Source organism: Nelumbo lutea, chromosome 1 (genome assembly GCF_056320005.1).
Source record: "Nelumbo lutea isolate HS-2025 chromosome 1, American lotus-T2T, whole genome shotgun sequence".
NCBI lineage: Eukaryota > Viridiplantae > Streptophyta > Magnoliopsida > Proteales > Nelumbonaceae > Nelumbo > Nelumbo lutea.
Genome location: NC_142684.1, coordinates 51,042,848 through 51,055,404, shown reverse-complemented (window position 1 = coordinate 51,055,404; position 12,557 = coordinate 51,042,848). Strand labels below are relative to the sequence as shown.

At 37.6% G+C, this 12,557-nt stretch overlaps 1 long non-coding RNA gene across 2 annotated transcripts; it reads right to left on the bottom strand.

Moving 5' to 3' along the window:
* Nucleotides 1-329: 329 nt before the first annotated feature.
* On the bottom strand, nt 330-12,141 carry LOC148874618 (uncharacterized). Of its 2 annotated transcripts, XR_016105336.1 has the most exons (7): nt 11,835-12,141; nt 11,522-11,636; nt 10,107-10,218; nt 9,785-10,011; nt 9,516-9,666; nt 1,705-1,828; nt 330-738 (listed from the first exon to the last, which is right to left on the bottom strand). It is a non-coding gene; the product is annotated as an uncharacterized LOC148874618 (long non-coding RNA). The 2 variants fall into 2 exon arrangements; XR_016105335.1 differs by lacking the exons at nt 9,516-9,666; nt 9,785-10,011; nt 10,107-10,218; nt 11,522-11,636; nt 11,835-12,141 and adding an exon at nt 3,950-4,277.
* Nucleotides 12,142-12,557: the final 416 nt, after the last annotated feature.

The window sequence follows — 12,557 nt, the reverse complement described above, 5'->3', positions numbered from 1 at the left end:
GAGGTCTGGTCCGACGCAATTCAATCATTTCTAAACCGGTAGTATGTCAGAACTGCCAGCTTAGAGTTAATAAAGGCGGCAGTCTAGACCGCTGGCTTAGATATCTTTGGACTGCTGCCTTAGGTCCGTCGAAGTATTTCTTCCGTTTTATGGTGGAGGTCTAGACCACCGGCTTAGATCTCTTCGGACCGCCGCCATGAGTCTTTTTTTATGTAAGGCGGCAATTGTATGACCGCCGGCTTTGTCTTTTTTTTTCATTATTTATATCAATTTTATTTCTACATTTTTTAGTACCTGATTAATATAGATCTCATGGCAGATAATACATAAAAAACAATTTAAATAAAAAGCTTTTAAAATTGACATATAAAACAGTACAAGGCATCTAAAAAAATCTTCTTGAATAATGTAACACATCTTCAGATTTAACTCCAGCACCCACAGCTACAGCAACAGTAAAGCCACCCTTCTCTGTTATTAGGTCTTCTTTACCAATTTCTTCCAATCTAACAACTTGAACAAATCTCTTGGTCATCTAATTTATGAAGTCACTAGATAGTGAGACTGGATTCCGGTGCTCATTGCCACCAAGACAGCCATCAAGCTGGCTTACTATTTCTTCCTTTCCTGAATGGCTTTCTGGTGATCCTGGTAAAAATCGAAATCATCCAAGATGGACACATCAATTTCATAATTGTTGAAAATGCTCAACATTTCGATTCCTTGTTCCAATTTGACCTGCAAAAAATACTAGTATTAGATAGGAAAAGAAACTAAGGTTGACATGAAAACCCACATGGGCACTACATCAAAAGCAAACAAATAAAACACAACCCACAGATTCATTTGCCATTGTTTTCATGAACTGGCAACTCACAGACTCAAACCCATGTTGTCATTCTTCTCAGGTCCAAGATTTTACCATTGCACCATGAAATGGCCTCTATTATAGATACCAAAAATAAAAGAAAAAATGGCCTCTATTGCACCTAGGAACTATTTAATCTGACAGAAAACAACATATTCAGTCCTCCTATGTTATCAATAAAGCAGGGAAGCTAACCACCATTGGGACAGTCAAGATCTGCTTCAAACACCAGTGTGTAAAACGAACTACATAACTAATCACGAGTGAACATGCCAGTGTTCTATACACATGGATCCCACATGTGCCCGTGTTTGCAGTAGATCCGAAGTCCCATTGGAACTGTTAAAATACAAATAGCATGGTCATGGCACTAGGGGCAGTTGGCATACTTTAATGTTTCAATGAATGCTGTAGATGCATTTGAAACATGACCATCATGTCTTCTTAAATGGTTAAGAGTCTGGCAAGTAAGACCTCCTCAAGCAATTCAGCTTACACTTGGAGTAAGATGAGTGACAAAATCATGAAATAATGAGAATAGCAGAAGCACTTTCTAGATTACAACACAACTAACATCAATGTTTTTTTTTTGGAGGAGGTAGATTAGAAGTATTAGAACTGAAAAAGAAAACTTCAAATTTCAGTGGTGAATTAGATGAAAAATTTAAGTCTATGTTATTGCATAATTTCATTAAAAAAGAAGAAGAAGATCACACCAAGCTACACGGCTACCATTCAATGACAACATTAATCATTTATGTGGTTATGTTTAATGTATATCTATATCCTCAGAGTTTCATTGTTGAGATCATAAAACAAAAGAAAATGGTTGATACCTTTTGCACTTCGTCATTCACTCTAAAGTCTCCATCAAAAGGCACTATCTTGCAAACAGTTGCACCAGCCTTAAAGGCTTCTCCATATGTTCCTTCACCAATCTTGATAATACTGTTTGGATCACTGATCCCAAGAAAGTTTCAAATTTCCATTAAATGCAATGTCATCTTCCTAAATTATATCAAACAAACACTTTTTTTTTTCTTTATCAATAAGCAAAAAATGCTGTTCTTGGCACCAAATAATTAGATAGTTTGGAGTTGTTGAGATCATAAAATGCATTTCCAAATTCTACCATGGAAGGAAAGGAGAAAATATAAAAGAAAACATATGACCAATATCATATTATATATTCAAGTTGAAACATGCCGACACCTTCACACAAATTTAAAATAAAAGAAAGAACAAGGATCCTTATGCATCTTCTGATAAATCATCACTGAAAATAACAGAATACTACCATAACAATGACTTAAATGACATCCAACAACAATAATCCAGAATTAAGAGGATAAAGGACAACTAAAAAAGAATTCAAGCACTTTAGGAAGAAATCAACCAATACTGGGAGAAGACATCTAATAATGTTGAAGGAGCCGATTGCCCACAAATTGTTAACAATGTTGCAAATGAGACCTTATGATCACCATCCAGGGTTTCAGATTCTGATATCAGAGATAGATTTTTAAGTCTTTTTCCAATATCTTCACAGTTGTCATCACCCGTACTCAGACCTTCCATGTGTGTCTGTGAGCAAGTATGCCCTTCAACCAAATTGTTGGATATAGAAGGAAAATCTGAAGATATATCAGGAGAAACCTGTTCCTGAGGTCTTGTAGAGTTGGAAACATCACTGCCAATTGATAATAACTAGGACCAGACTGCAGTATCCCATACAAATAATTGGGATGTGTGCAGCCTTGCTGAGTTCAGGCCAAAAGTACAAAATAAAAATACATTCTCACTTCTGTATGGAAAAGCAATATGTTGAGTTTTGAGAACTCAAACCACATGCCCCAAAGGTTTGATGAGTTTTGGGAGCTTAAACCTATCAAACAGCAGGGGCAATATGTTGAGCTTGTCCTGTCTTCTGTAATGTACAAAGAGATTGCAATAAAGTGAGGAGGGTGTACGTTGGGCACTTCACAGTGGTTTTCATGGCAAAACAAGGTGATTCACTGGGGTAACTGCATGATATAGATTCACTTATTCTAATAATCCAGGAGACATGACTACTTAATACACACCTCACTCCAAGTAATATACGTTTTGTTGTTCCCTTAAATTAAACCTGATATATAGATATGGATTTATGCTTTAATTTAGTTCTTTACACTGAAGTTTCTCTTTTACAGCTGCAAATTAGTAAAGGCTCTTGTGAAGTTCATAACCTAGTTCCTTCAACCCCTGGTCTTGTCATCATCACAGTATTGAATGTGGGAAGCCATGACAGATATTCACGAATTAATCTCAATCTCTAGGGTCTGCAGATTACCTAGCTATTAATTTAGTTGAATCAATCCATTGCTGGATTTACATTACAAAATGCACCTTGGACTTCGAGTATGTGAATATAAACCACCTATGGTCGTCTGTACTTACACTCTCGAAGGTGCATGCATTTCTATTTTAGGAAACCAGTAGCAGGTCTGCACTAGAATCTCATTTACATGTTAGCAATATTCTCAAACTCGGATCAGACACAAAGGATCATAGCTCGAATATTGGTTCGATTGTCTGATTTGATAATTCACCAACTTATTCCAATTAAAATACAAAATAAAAAATATATATCTTGATTATATTTTTAGAACTTTTTTTATATCAAAAGAGGTCCAAAACAATAGTATTATAGCTAGATGCATATATTTGAGATTTGTTCGAGCAAGTCAACATTTCTAAGAACTGGGTTCCAAAAAAGAAGTGAAGAAGTGTGTAGCCTAAAAATCAATTTTGCCACATCTAGTTTTTTCATACAGAAGTGAGAATGTGTGTAGCCTAAACTAAGTAGGTTCCTTTCAACAACTTGACTGCATCTAGTTTTTCTAGTGGGTTGTTCCAACTTTACTCAAAATTCCAGGTAATAAATTATTCTTTCTTCTGTATGTTACATGTATGTGTGAAGTGATTACTATCAAAAAAAGGCAATCAGCTTAAAACTTAACCACTTAGAAAAATAAAAACAAAAGATTTCAAATATAACACCAAATATTGAAGGATAACAGATGCAGAGCCAGCACATACCTTTCGTGCAGTTGCTCTCCAGGACTGAAACCCTGTCCAAGCATTCTCCATTCCAATCTCTGTAGGAGAAGGCTTCATCAGCAGTGCTAGCACTGGAATTCTCCTTGTGAGTATGGTTCTAGAGCTCCTCAACCTTCTCTAGAAAGCTATAACTTCTTGTTGTTCTATTCAAATATTTTGTATCTGTAATTTCTTTAAAGAGGTGCCACTTCCATTCATGTTTCAACTGAGGATGGATTGCAGAAACATCCCGAGGATGTGCAACTTGTCAACCAACTCATGATCCCACTACCCAAGTGATCACCTAAGTTGGTCCAATAGGAATCTGCTGAATTAAAAAATACGAAAGAAAGTAGTTTCTTGAAGAGAAAAGGAAGAGAAAGAAAAGGAGAGAAAAAGAGAAGTTGAAAAGAAAAAAGAGCAATAATCTGGCCGCCCCCTTCATTTATTATTTATACTAAAATAATAGAACAGTACAAAGACAACTATACCCTTATAGGGCAGCAAAACATAAAACAACATATATAACACTCAAAACCATAATAAAATTTGGCCTCTCATAACTACTGTGGTCCCCACCTCCTATCTAACAACTAACTTGAAATATCTACTTAGAAAAACATCATAAAACTAATTAATCTTCAACACTCCCCCTCAAGTTGGGAGTAAATGTCACACATTCCCAACTTGTGTAGATCATGTTCAAGCTTGTTCTTTGCCACCCCTTCAGTGAGAACATCAGCCAGCTGCAACTCTAAAGAGACATAAGGCAAACAAACTTCTCTGGTCGTTACCCTTTCTCTTATAAAGTGTCTATCAACTTCAATGTGTTTTGTCCTAACATGCTGAATTGGATTGTGGGCAATATTGATTGCAGCCTGATTATCACAGTATAACATCATAGGTTCCTCTGCTTTCATCCCAATCTCACTCAAAAGAGATCTAACCCAAAGAAGTTCTGAGACACCATGAGCCATGGATCTATACTCAGCCTCTGCACTTGACCTTGCCATAACCGCTTGCTTCTTACTCTTCCAGGAGATCAAGTTTCCACCTACAAAGGTACACACTCCTAATGTAGACCTCCTGTCGTCTAAGCATCTTGCTTGCTCTGCATCTATATAGGATTCTAGCTTCAGATTCTCATGATTTGAGAAAAGAATGCCTCTGCCAGGGTGCTTTTTCAGATATGCAAGTATTCTCTCAATAGTTCCCAGTGTTGAACCCGAGGTGCATGCATGTACTGACTCACAACACTGACAGCATAAGAAAGATCTGGTCGTGTCATACACAAATACAGCAGTCGGCCCACCATTCTTTGATATCTCCCCACATCCTTTACCAATTCACCATCCACACCATTAATTCTATGATTTGGATCAATAGGAGTGTCTGTTGGTTTGGTCCCCAGCTTCCCAGTCTCTCGTAGTAGGTCAAGTACATACTTTCTTTGTGAAATGAAGATCCCATGCTTGGATCTTGCAACTTCAATCCCTAAAAAGTATTTGAGCTCACCAAGATCTTTGATCTCAAATTCTTACTGCAATGATTTTTTGAGATCATCAATCTCCTCCAAATCATTTCTTGTCACCACTATATCATCCACATACACAATCAGAATTGACACCAGAGTATCTCTCCTCTTCACAAAGAAGGTGTGATCAGACTGTGTCTGTGTGTATCCAAAATGGATGCGTGCCCCTCTAAACCTGTCAAACCAAGCCCTAGGTGACTGTTTCATTCCATACAGAGATTTTCTGAGTCTACACACCTTTCATTTACCAACATTTTCATAAAAGCCTGTTGGAATGTCCATATATAGCTCCTCCTGTAAGTCACCATTGAGGAAAGTATTTTTTACATCAAGCTGGAACAAGGGCCATGAATAGGTGGCTGCTAGAGATAAAAGGATACGAACTGAACTCATCTTAGGTACTAGTGCAAAGGTTTCTAGATAATCAACACCATAGGTCTGAGTATACCCTTTTGCTGCCAACCTTGCCTTGTACCTCTCTATCTTGCCATCGACCTTATACTTCACTATGAATAACCATCTACATCCAACTGTATCCTTGTCTGGGGGGAGATCAACTATTTCCCAAGTTTGGTTTTTGACCAAAGCATACATCTCATCTTGCATGGCTATTTTCCACTCAGGTTTGGAGAGAGCCTCAGTAACATTCCTTGGTATAAACACAGAATCCAGGGAAGAAAGAAAAGCACGGTAGGAGGGTGATAAGGCACTGTAGGAAATATGGTGTGAAATGCAGTGGGTTGTACACTTTCTCTTCCCCTTACGAAGTGCAATGGGAAGATCAAGGTCAGTGGGATCAGCGACAACAATGGTGTTAGGGACAGAAACATTATCATCAGAAAACATAATAGTCTCAGGCTCAAGAGGAATACCTGGAACTGTATCTGCCGAATCTGGAGTTTTAGAAGGACTGACAGAGAGTGGTGTGGGTTGAGGATGTGTGGAGTCAACCATCATTTGCTGGTGCTGATATTGCTGTGAGGCTACCCATAGTGGCTCACTCCAATTTATGTGAGAACCATCTGGTGGAATTGTCGTACTAAGTTAGGAACCTCATCATGTGATCTCATTAAACATATCTAAGAATATCGTGTATAATCATCCACAAATAAGAGAAAGTAACAGAATCCTCCCATGGAAGGGATTTGATATGGCCCCCATACATCAATGTGAATGATATTAAAAGCAGAAGTACTTCTTTTATTACTTGGCTTAAAGACTATCTATAATGCTTTCCTAACTGACAACTCTCACACTCCAAAGTAGATAATTGAATAGACTCAAACAACTTTGGGAAAAGACATTTCAAAGAACTAAACGAAAGATGTCCCAAGCGATTAAGCCAAAGAATAATCTGGTTCACTAACTTTGACCTACTACTACTGTTGTTGTTAACATGATGGCCCTGATGTCTCGAAATCTCATCGAGAAGGTAGACTCCATTCACCTCACAACCACTCCCAATCTTCTTTAACTCCAGATCCTGCAAAGCATAATTACCAGGAAGAAAGGTCACTAAACAATTCAATTTTTTTGTCAAAGAACTAACAAACAGTAGGTTGGTATGAAGTCTAGGGACATGTAAAATAGAAGACAGTTATATCATTGGCTAACCGTCCCCTTCCTAGCAATGAACATTTGTGAACCATCTGCTGTAGAGAATCTGTCTTTACCAGAGCACAACTGATAGGAACTGAAAATGGTAGAGGTATTAGTCATATGCTCAGATGCTCTTGAGTCTATAATCTAGGGAGGTCCCTCCTTACTTGAAGTGGATGCAAGATTTGTAGTTGCATATGAACTACCTGTATGTGCAATGAAAGTGGTGTAGTTGGCTCCTGCATTCTGCTATCCATCTGGAAGGCTAGAGCTGGGTGAATCTTTCTTACTCATAAGTTGTCCAAACCTCTCTAATTCTGTTCTCACTACTGCTACTGCAATGGATTCCCAATTAGTTTGGGAGAGAGGGGCTGAAGAGTCTCCTGTAGTGACTACATTTGCATTCCCCTTCTTGTTTCTTATCCGATCAGGCATAAGATTTAGATGAAGCTTCCAACAAGTGTCCCTGGTATGCTTAGGCTTCTTGCAATAATCACACACCAAGTCCTTCTTATCTTCCCTTCTAGTCTCACTACTCCCCCTGTCTCCATTCGGCTTAGGTTTTGTTGTACCAACCATAGCCGACTAGTCAATCCTAGGCTGTCTCAGCATTACATTCCTCCTACTCTCCTCTTTAGAGACAAAAGCATAGGCCTGAGAGAATGTCACACCCTCCCTAGAAAGAATATGTTGCCTAGCAATGTCAAATTCAGGGTTCAGCCCTGCCAAGAACTCAAAAACCCTATTCCTCTCTACCAGTCTGTGATAAGTTGTTGCATCATTTACATTTTCCCATACCACAGTTTCTAAGTGATCTATTTCCTACCATAGGGTTTTCAGCATGGAAAAATACATAGCAAGAGGTTTTTTTCCTTGTTTCATACTTATCTGTTGATTTCTTAACTGATAGGCTCTGGCTTCATTTTGCTTATGAGAGTAGGTTTCAGTCACTCCATCCCAAATCTCCTTAGCAGTATTAGCCCATAGGAAATTTTTTGCAATATGAGGTAACATAGAATTACACAACCAGGACATTACCAGGTAATTCTCTTGCACCCATTGGGAAGAGTCTGTATTAGGTTTCTTCTCTTCCCCAGTGAGATACCCTAATTTTCCACGGGCACCAATAGCCATCTTAGTTGATTATGCCCACTCCAAATAATTTGTACCATCAAGTTTTACTGTAGTAATGATCCAAGACCCAAAAATATCACTACTACCTCCAACACCCAGTCCCACAATACCGGTAGATTTCATCTCAGTATTCTAACTCTCCATTTTACTTCAAATAGCTCAATAGTAAGAAAAAAATAGATCGGAGACCTTCAAAAAATAATTTAATATCACATACACAGAAACCAACCCTTCCGGAAGAAGAAAACCCTAGCTAAAGGGAAATCTCTCTCCTCCTCACGCCTCCCAACAGAGAGAAAAGTGAATCGATCACTCCAAGAGGTCTAGAAAATTCCAAAAACCAAACCGCCCTCTTCAGAAAATCAAAAGAAAACTAACAATACCTAGGCACCCAAGATCATATCAAAAACAAATAATCCAACTTTTCTAGGACTCTTCACCGTACTCCAGTTCTTCCTGATTTTGATGCCGAATAGAAGATCACCTTCCTAATGTCTAGATCCCACGAAAAACTCCAAGAACTGGGCAATCTATACCAGATCAATCAGCCCTTTACTACTTCATGCAGTCGGCTGATCTAGGGCTGCATGAGAATGCTTCAAGAAACCCTAGCCGATGCTCTTATACCAAGTAGGAATCTGCTGAATTAAAAAATATGAAAGAAAGTAGTTTCTTAAAGAAAGAAGGAAGAGAGAAGGAGAAGAAGAGAAGTTGAAAAGAAAAGAGAGCAATAATCTGGCCGCCCCCTTCACTTATTATTTATAGTAAAATAATAGAACAGTACAAAGACAACTATGCCCTTATAGGGCGGCAAAACATAAAACAACATATATAACACTCAAAACCATAATAAAATTTGGACTCACATAATTACTGTGGTCCCCACCTCCTATCTAACAATTAACATAAAACATCTACTCAGAAAAACATCATAAGTCCCTTGCCTTTCCATATGTGCATCAAAATTGTAAATAAGGGCTTACAAATTTTGGTTGGGACTCAGGTTCAACAAGGAAAGATGCAGCCTCTGGAGAAGGCTTATTAAAGACAAATATGGGCTTACAAATTTTGGTTGGGACTCAATGCTGGTGATACATGAGCGCATAATAGAGCTAGTCTTATAAGTTGGTAGGCTTCTTTTTCATCAAATTCACTCAGTCTTGGGTCAATGAGTTCAATCTCACAGTTATTTTCATGTAGATTCCATGCCTAAATGATCAAACAAAAATGAAAAACACAGTAAGGGATTATATGTCTATAAATAGTGCAAGTGAAAACAACAATTTTCATTTTTTTTACCAGTTCAAGAAGATATATCTTCTCTGGATCCAAGCTGGAGTAAAAATTTGGCTGTCCACTAATGATCTCTAGAACAACAATACCAGATCCAAACACATCAGCCTTCTCAGTTAGACGCCCACGCAAAGCATACTCTGGTGCCAAATAGCCACTTAACAGACATCAACCAAAACTGATGTTACTTTGTTATATAGACCAAAGATCATAAATATAAAGAAAAAGTAAATTAAGATAGAAAAGTGATGTAAGTAATGCTTTCGGGTGATTACATTGTTCTGGCAACTCGGGTACTAATGCGGGTCTTCTTGTCATCATACAGCTTGGCCAAACAAAAATCCAAAATTTTGGGATGTAAGTCAGCATCAAGTAGAATATTACTAGCCTTGACATCTCTATGTACAATCCTAGGTCGACACTTCATGAAGATAAGCTAGCCCTCTTGCTGCTCCCAAGCATATATTATAACGGGTGTGCCAATCAAGATTCAAAGTATTTCCTGAAAATCAGTGGCATCATTTGGATATATATATATATAAGGCATCTAATGTATTCCATATATGCGAATACATTTATATAATTTGACAAGGTTACATTGTTGAACTGAAGATATGGTAGCAATCTCTGTTACAAATTGACTTCTTCCTTGATGGGATGCCACAGAGAGTTGTTTCACAGCCATTAACCTCCCATCTAAAAGTACGCCCTGTAGAAAGCATAAAATTCAACTTAAAGTCCTTATCAGTATATGTACATATAAACGAGAAGACTTCTTTGGTTTACAAAATATTCAAAAACCATGAAACCAAGAATTATAAGGAATTGTTTGGAGAAAATATAAGCAACAAATAACAAAAGGAATTCTCCCCTTACATGCTTAGTTATGTAACACACACACAAATGTGCAAGCATATATATGGCTATAAGAGAAAGATGTTCAAGGATAAACTGGAAGGTATGGTCTGATATGATACCCTTTTCATGTCACCTATTGAAAATCCATTATATTATAATGCCAGACAATAATTCCATGTTTTGTGCCATAGAAAGAAATGAACCAAAAGCTTCCAAGGAGGAGGGCCATGATCCCTAACAAGCCTATTTGTTTTTCCTAGTGGTTATGATCATCTTTCTAACCCTGAGTTCCAAATCAATTCTATCTTTCCCTCACTTATTGTGATTGTTGGTGGAAGGCCATTAACAGTTGGTGTGAAGTCTGACCAAGAAATCCATAATCAGTAATTTAAAAAAAAAAATAAAAGATTACCTGATTCTTTACATTCATTCATTAAAATAGATTCATCCATCAATTCCTAATATATTAGCTGAAGTTACAAACAGGGCAGAGATAGATGGTCCATAGTAACCTTGTTCAGGTATGCAACAAGTACCTTTTCCAGACCAGAAAAGATGAATTTCAAGAAAGTTCTCTGGTACATTGGCCTTAAATTCTTTCTGAACAGCTTTATTAGAGGCCCCACCTGCCTCCTTTCTTATATCAAACTCTTTTAATTGTAGATTACTCTAAAACATTGAAAACATAGCTTTAACAACCAAGGAAATCTTTTGGGGCATCAGGTATATATAGACAAACTAAAAACACATAAAGATTAACAAATATGCATGAAACTTAACGGTTTTTTTTGGTTAGCTTCTGGTATTTTGTATGTAAGATAAACTTGAGAGATTTAATAATTGAAATATGAGTTCAAGACCCATGGCAAGAAATTTTATTCAAAGATTCTCTTCTGATGTTTGTTTTAGTAAATCTTTTAAGTTGTGGACAAAAAACCCTTGATAAGCTCCATTGAGTATACTACAATGAGAGAAAGGAAAGTTGCCTTTTATTAAAAGACACATATATGAGTTGTGTTATCTATATATACAATTTAATTTAAGGTTGATCTATATTCTCATCAATGGATGGGTTCAACTAATTAGAAACGGGTTGAAATAACAATGCAGCTTCATGGATTCAATGACATAGACCTAGTATATTATATGCATACCTATATATAAATGTCAAAAACATGCCTTTCAAGACTTTCCAAGATTCTGAGCTTGCATCACTGATTTTTGTCTCTGCAAACCAAAGGCTTGCTGTGTAGATTCCATTCTCCAAACCTAGACAGGGGAAAAACACGCCTTTTATTTGTAGGAAATGATATACTGTGTGCACAGAAGCATTTAAAATAGGGGAAAACACAAGCATTGTATCGTGGTTTCTCATCAGAACATATTGACCTAGGAAAAAAACAACCCCACCCAATCTCTGTGTGCACAGGAACATTTAAAATAGGGGAAAAAACACAAGCATCGTACCTTTGATGTAGTTCTCAGTAGATTTGTTATTGATGCAGAACAATAGAAAACCTTCTCTTCTCCTACTCGAACGAACAAGGGTAGAAGATTTCTTTGTTAATCCCGTTCAATCAAAGAAAAAAAGGAAAGAAGTCGTCCTCCTTCACAAGCAAACAACGAACAAGTTCAATGCTAGTTTGGAGTCGCACCATGCTTGTTTTCCCTAAAGAAGTCGTCCTTCTCTTCATCAAAATGATCTCTTCTTCGTCAAAAGGTTATGCTGCAAAAGGCTCTCTGCGAACACTTTGTTTTGTCGAAGAGGAATCACAATATTCACGCGGGAAGAGTATTTTTGACTTCCCCGTGTGCTTTCCCCTTATGAGATTAGACCGGTTTAAGCTTAGAACCGTCGTGCTTGGCCTATTAGACCGCCGTGCCAGATGTTAAATCGGATTTAGGCGGCGGCCTTGCAAAGACCGCCACGTCAGACATTACTATAGCGGTAGTCATTTAGACCGCCGGCTCTAAACTGCCGACTTTGCTCGTTTTTATTGTAGTGCCATCACCAAAAATTAACCCACCACCACCTAATAAAAGCACCCCTTGTTAATATGAGCCAAGGGTGAAATCTTCAAACCTAATGCTCTTATCCCAACTAACGTAGCACTATAACCGAAGAGAAGAATGATCTCCTTCGTAATGATACATGGGAGCTGGTACCATTTCAACAGTCCATGAATCTGT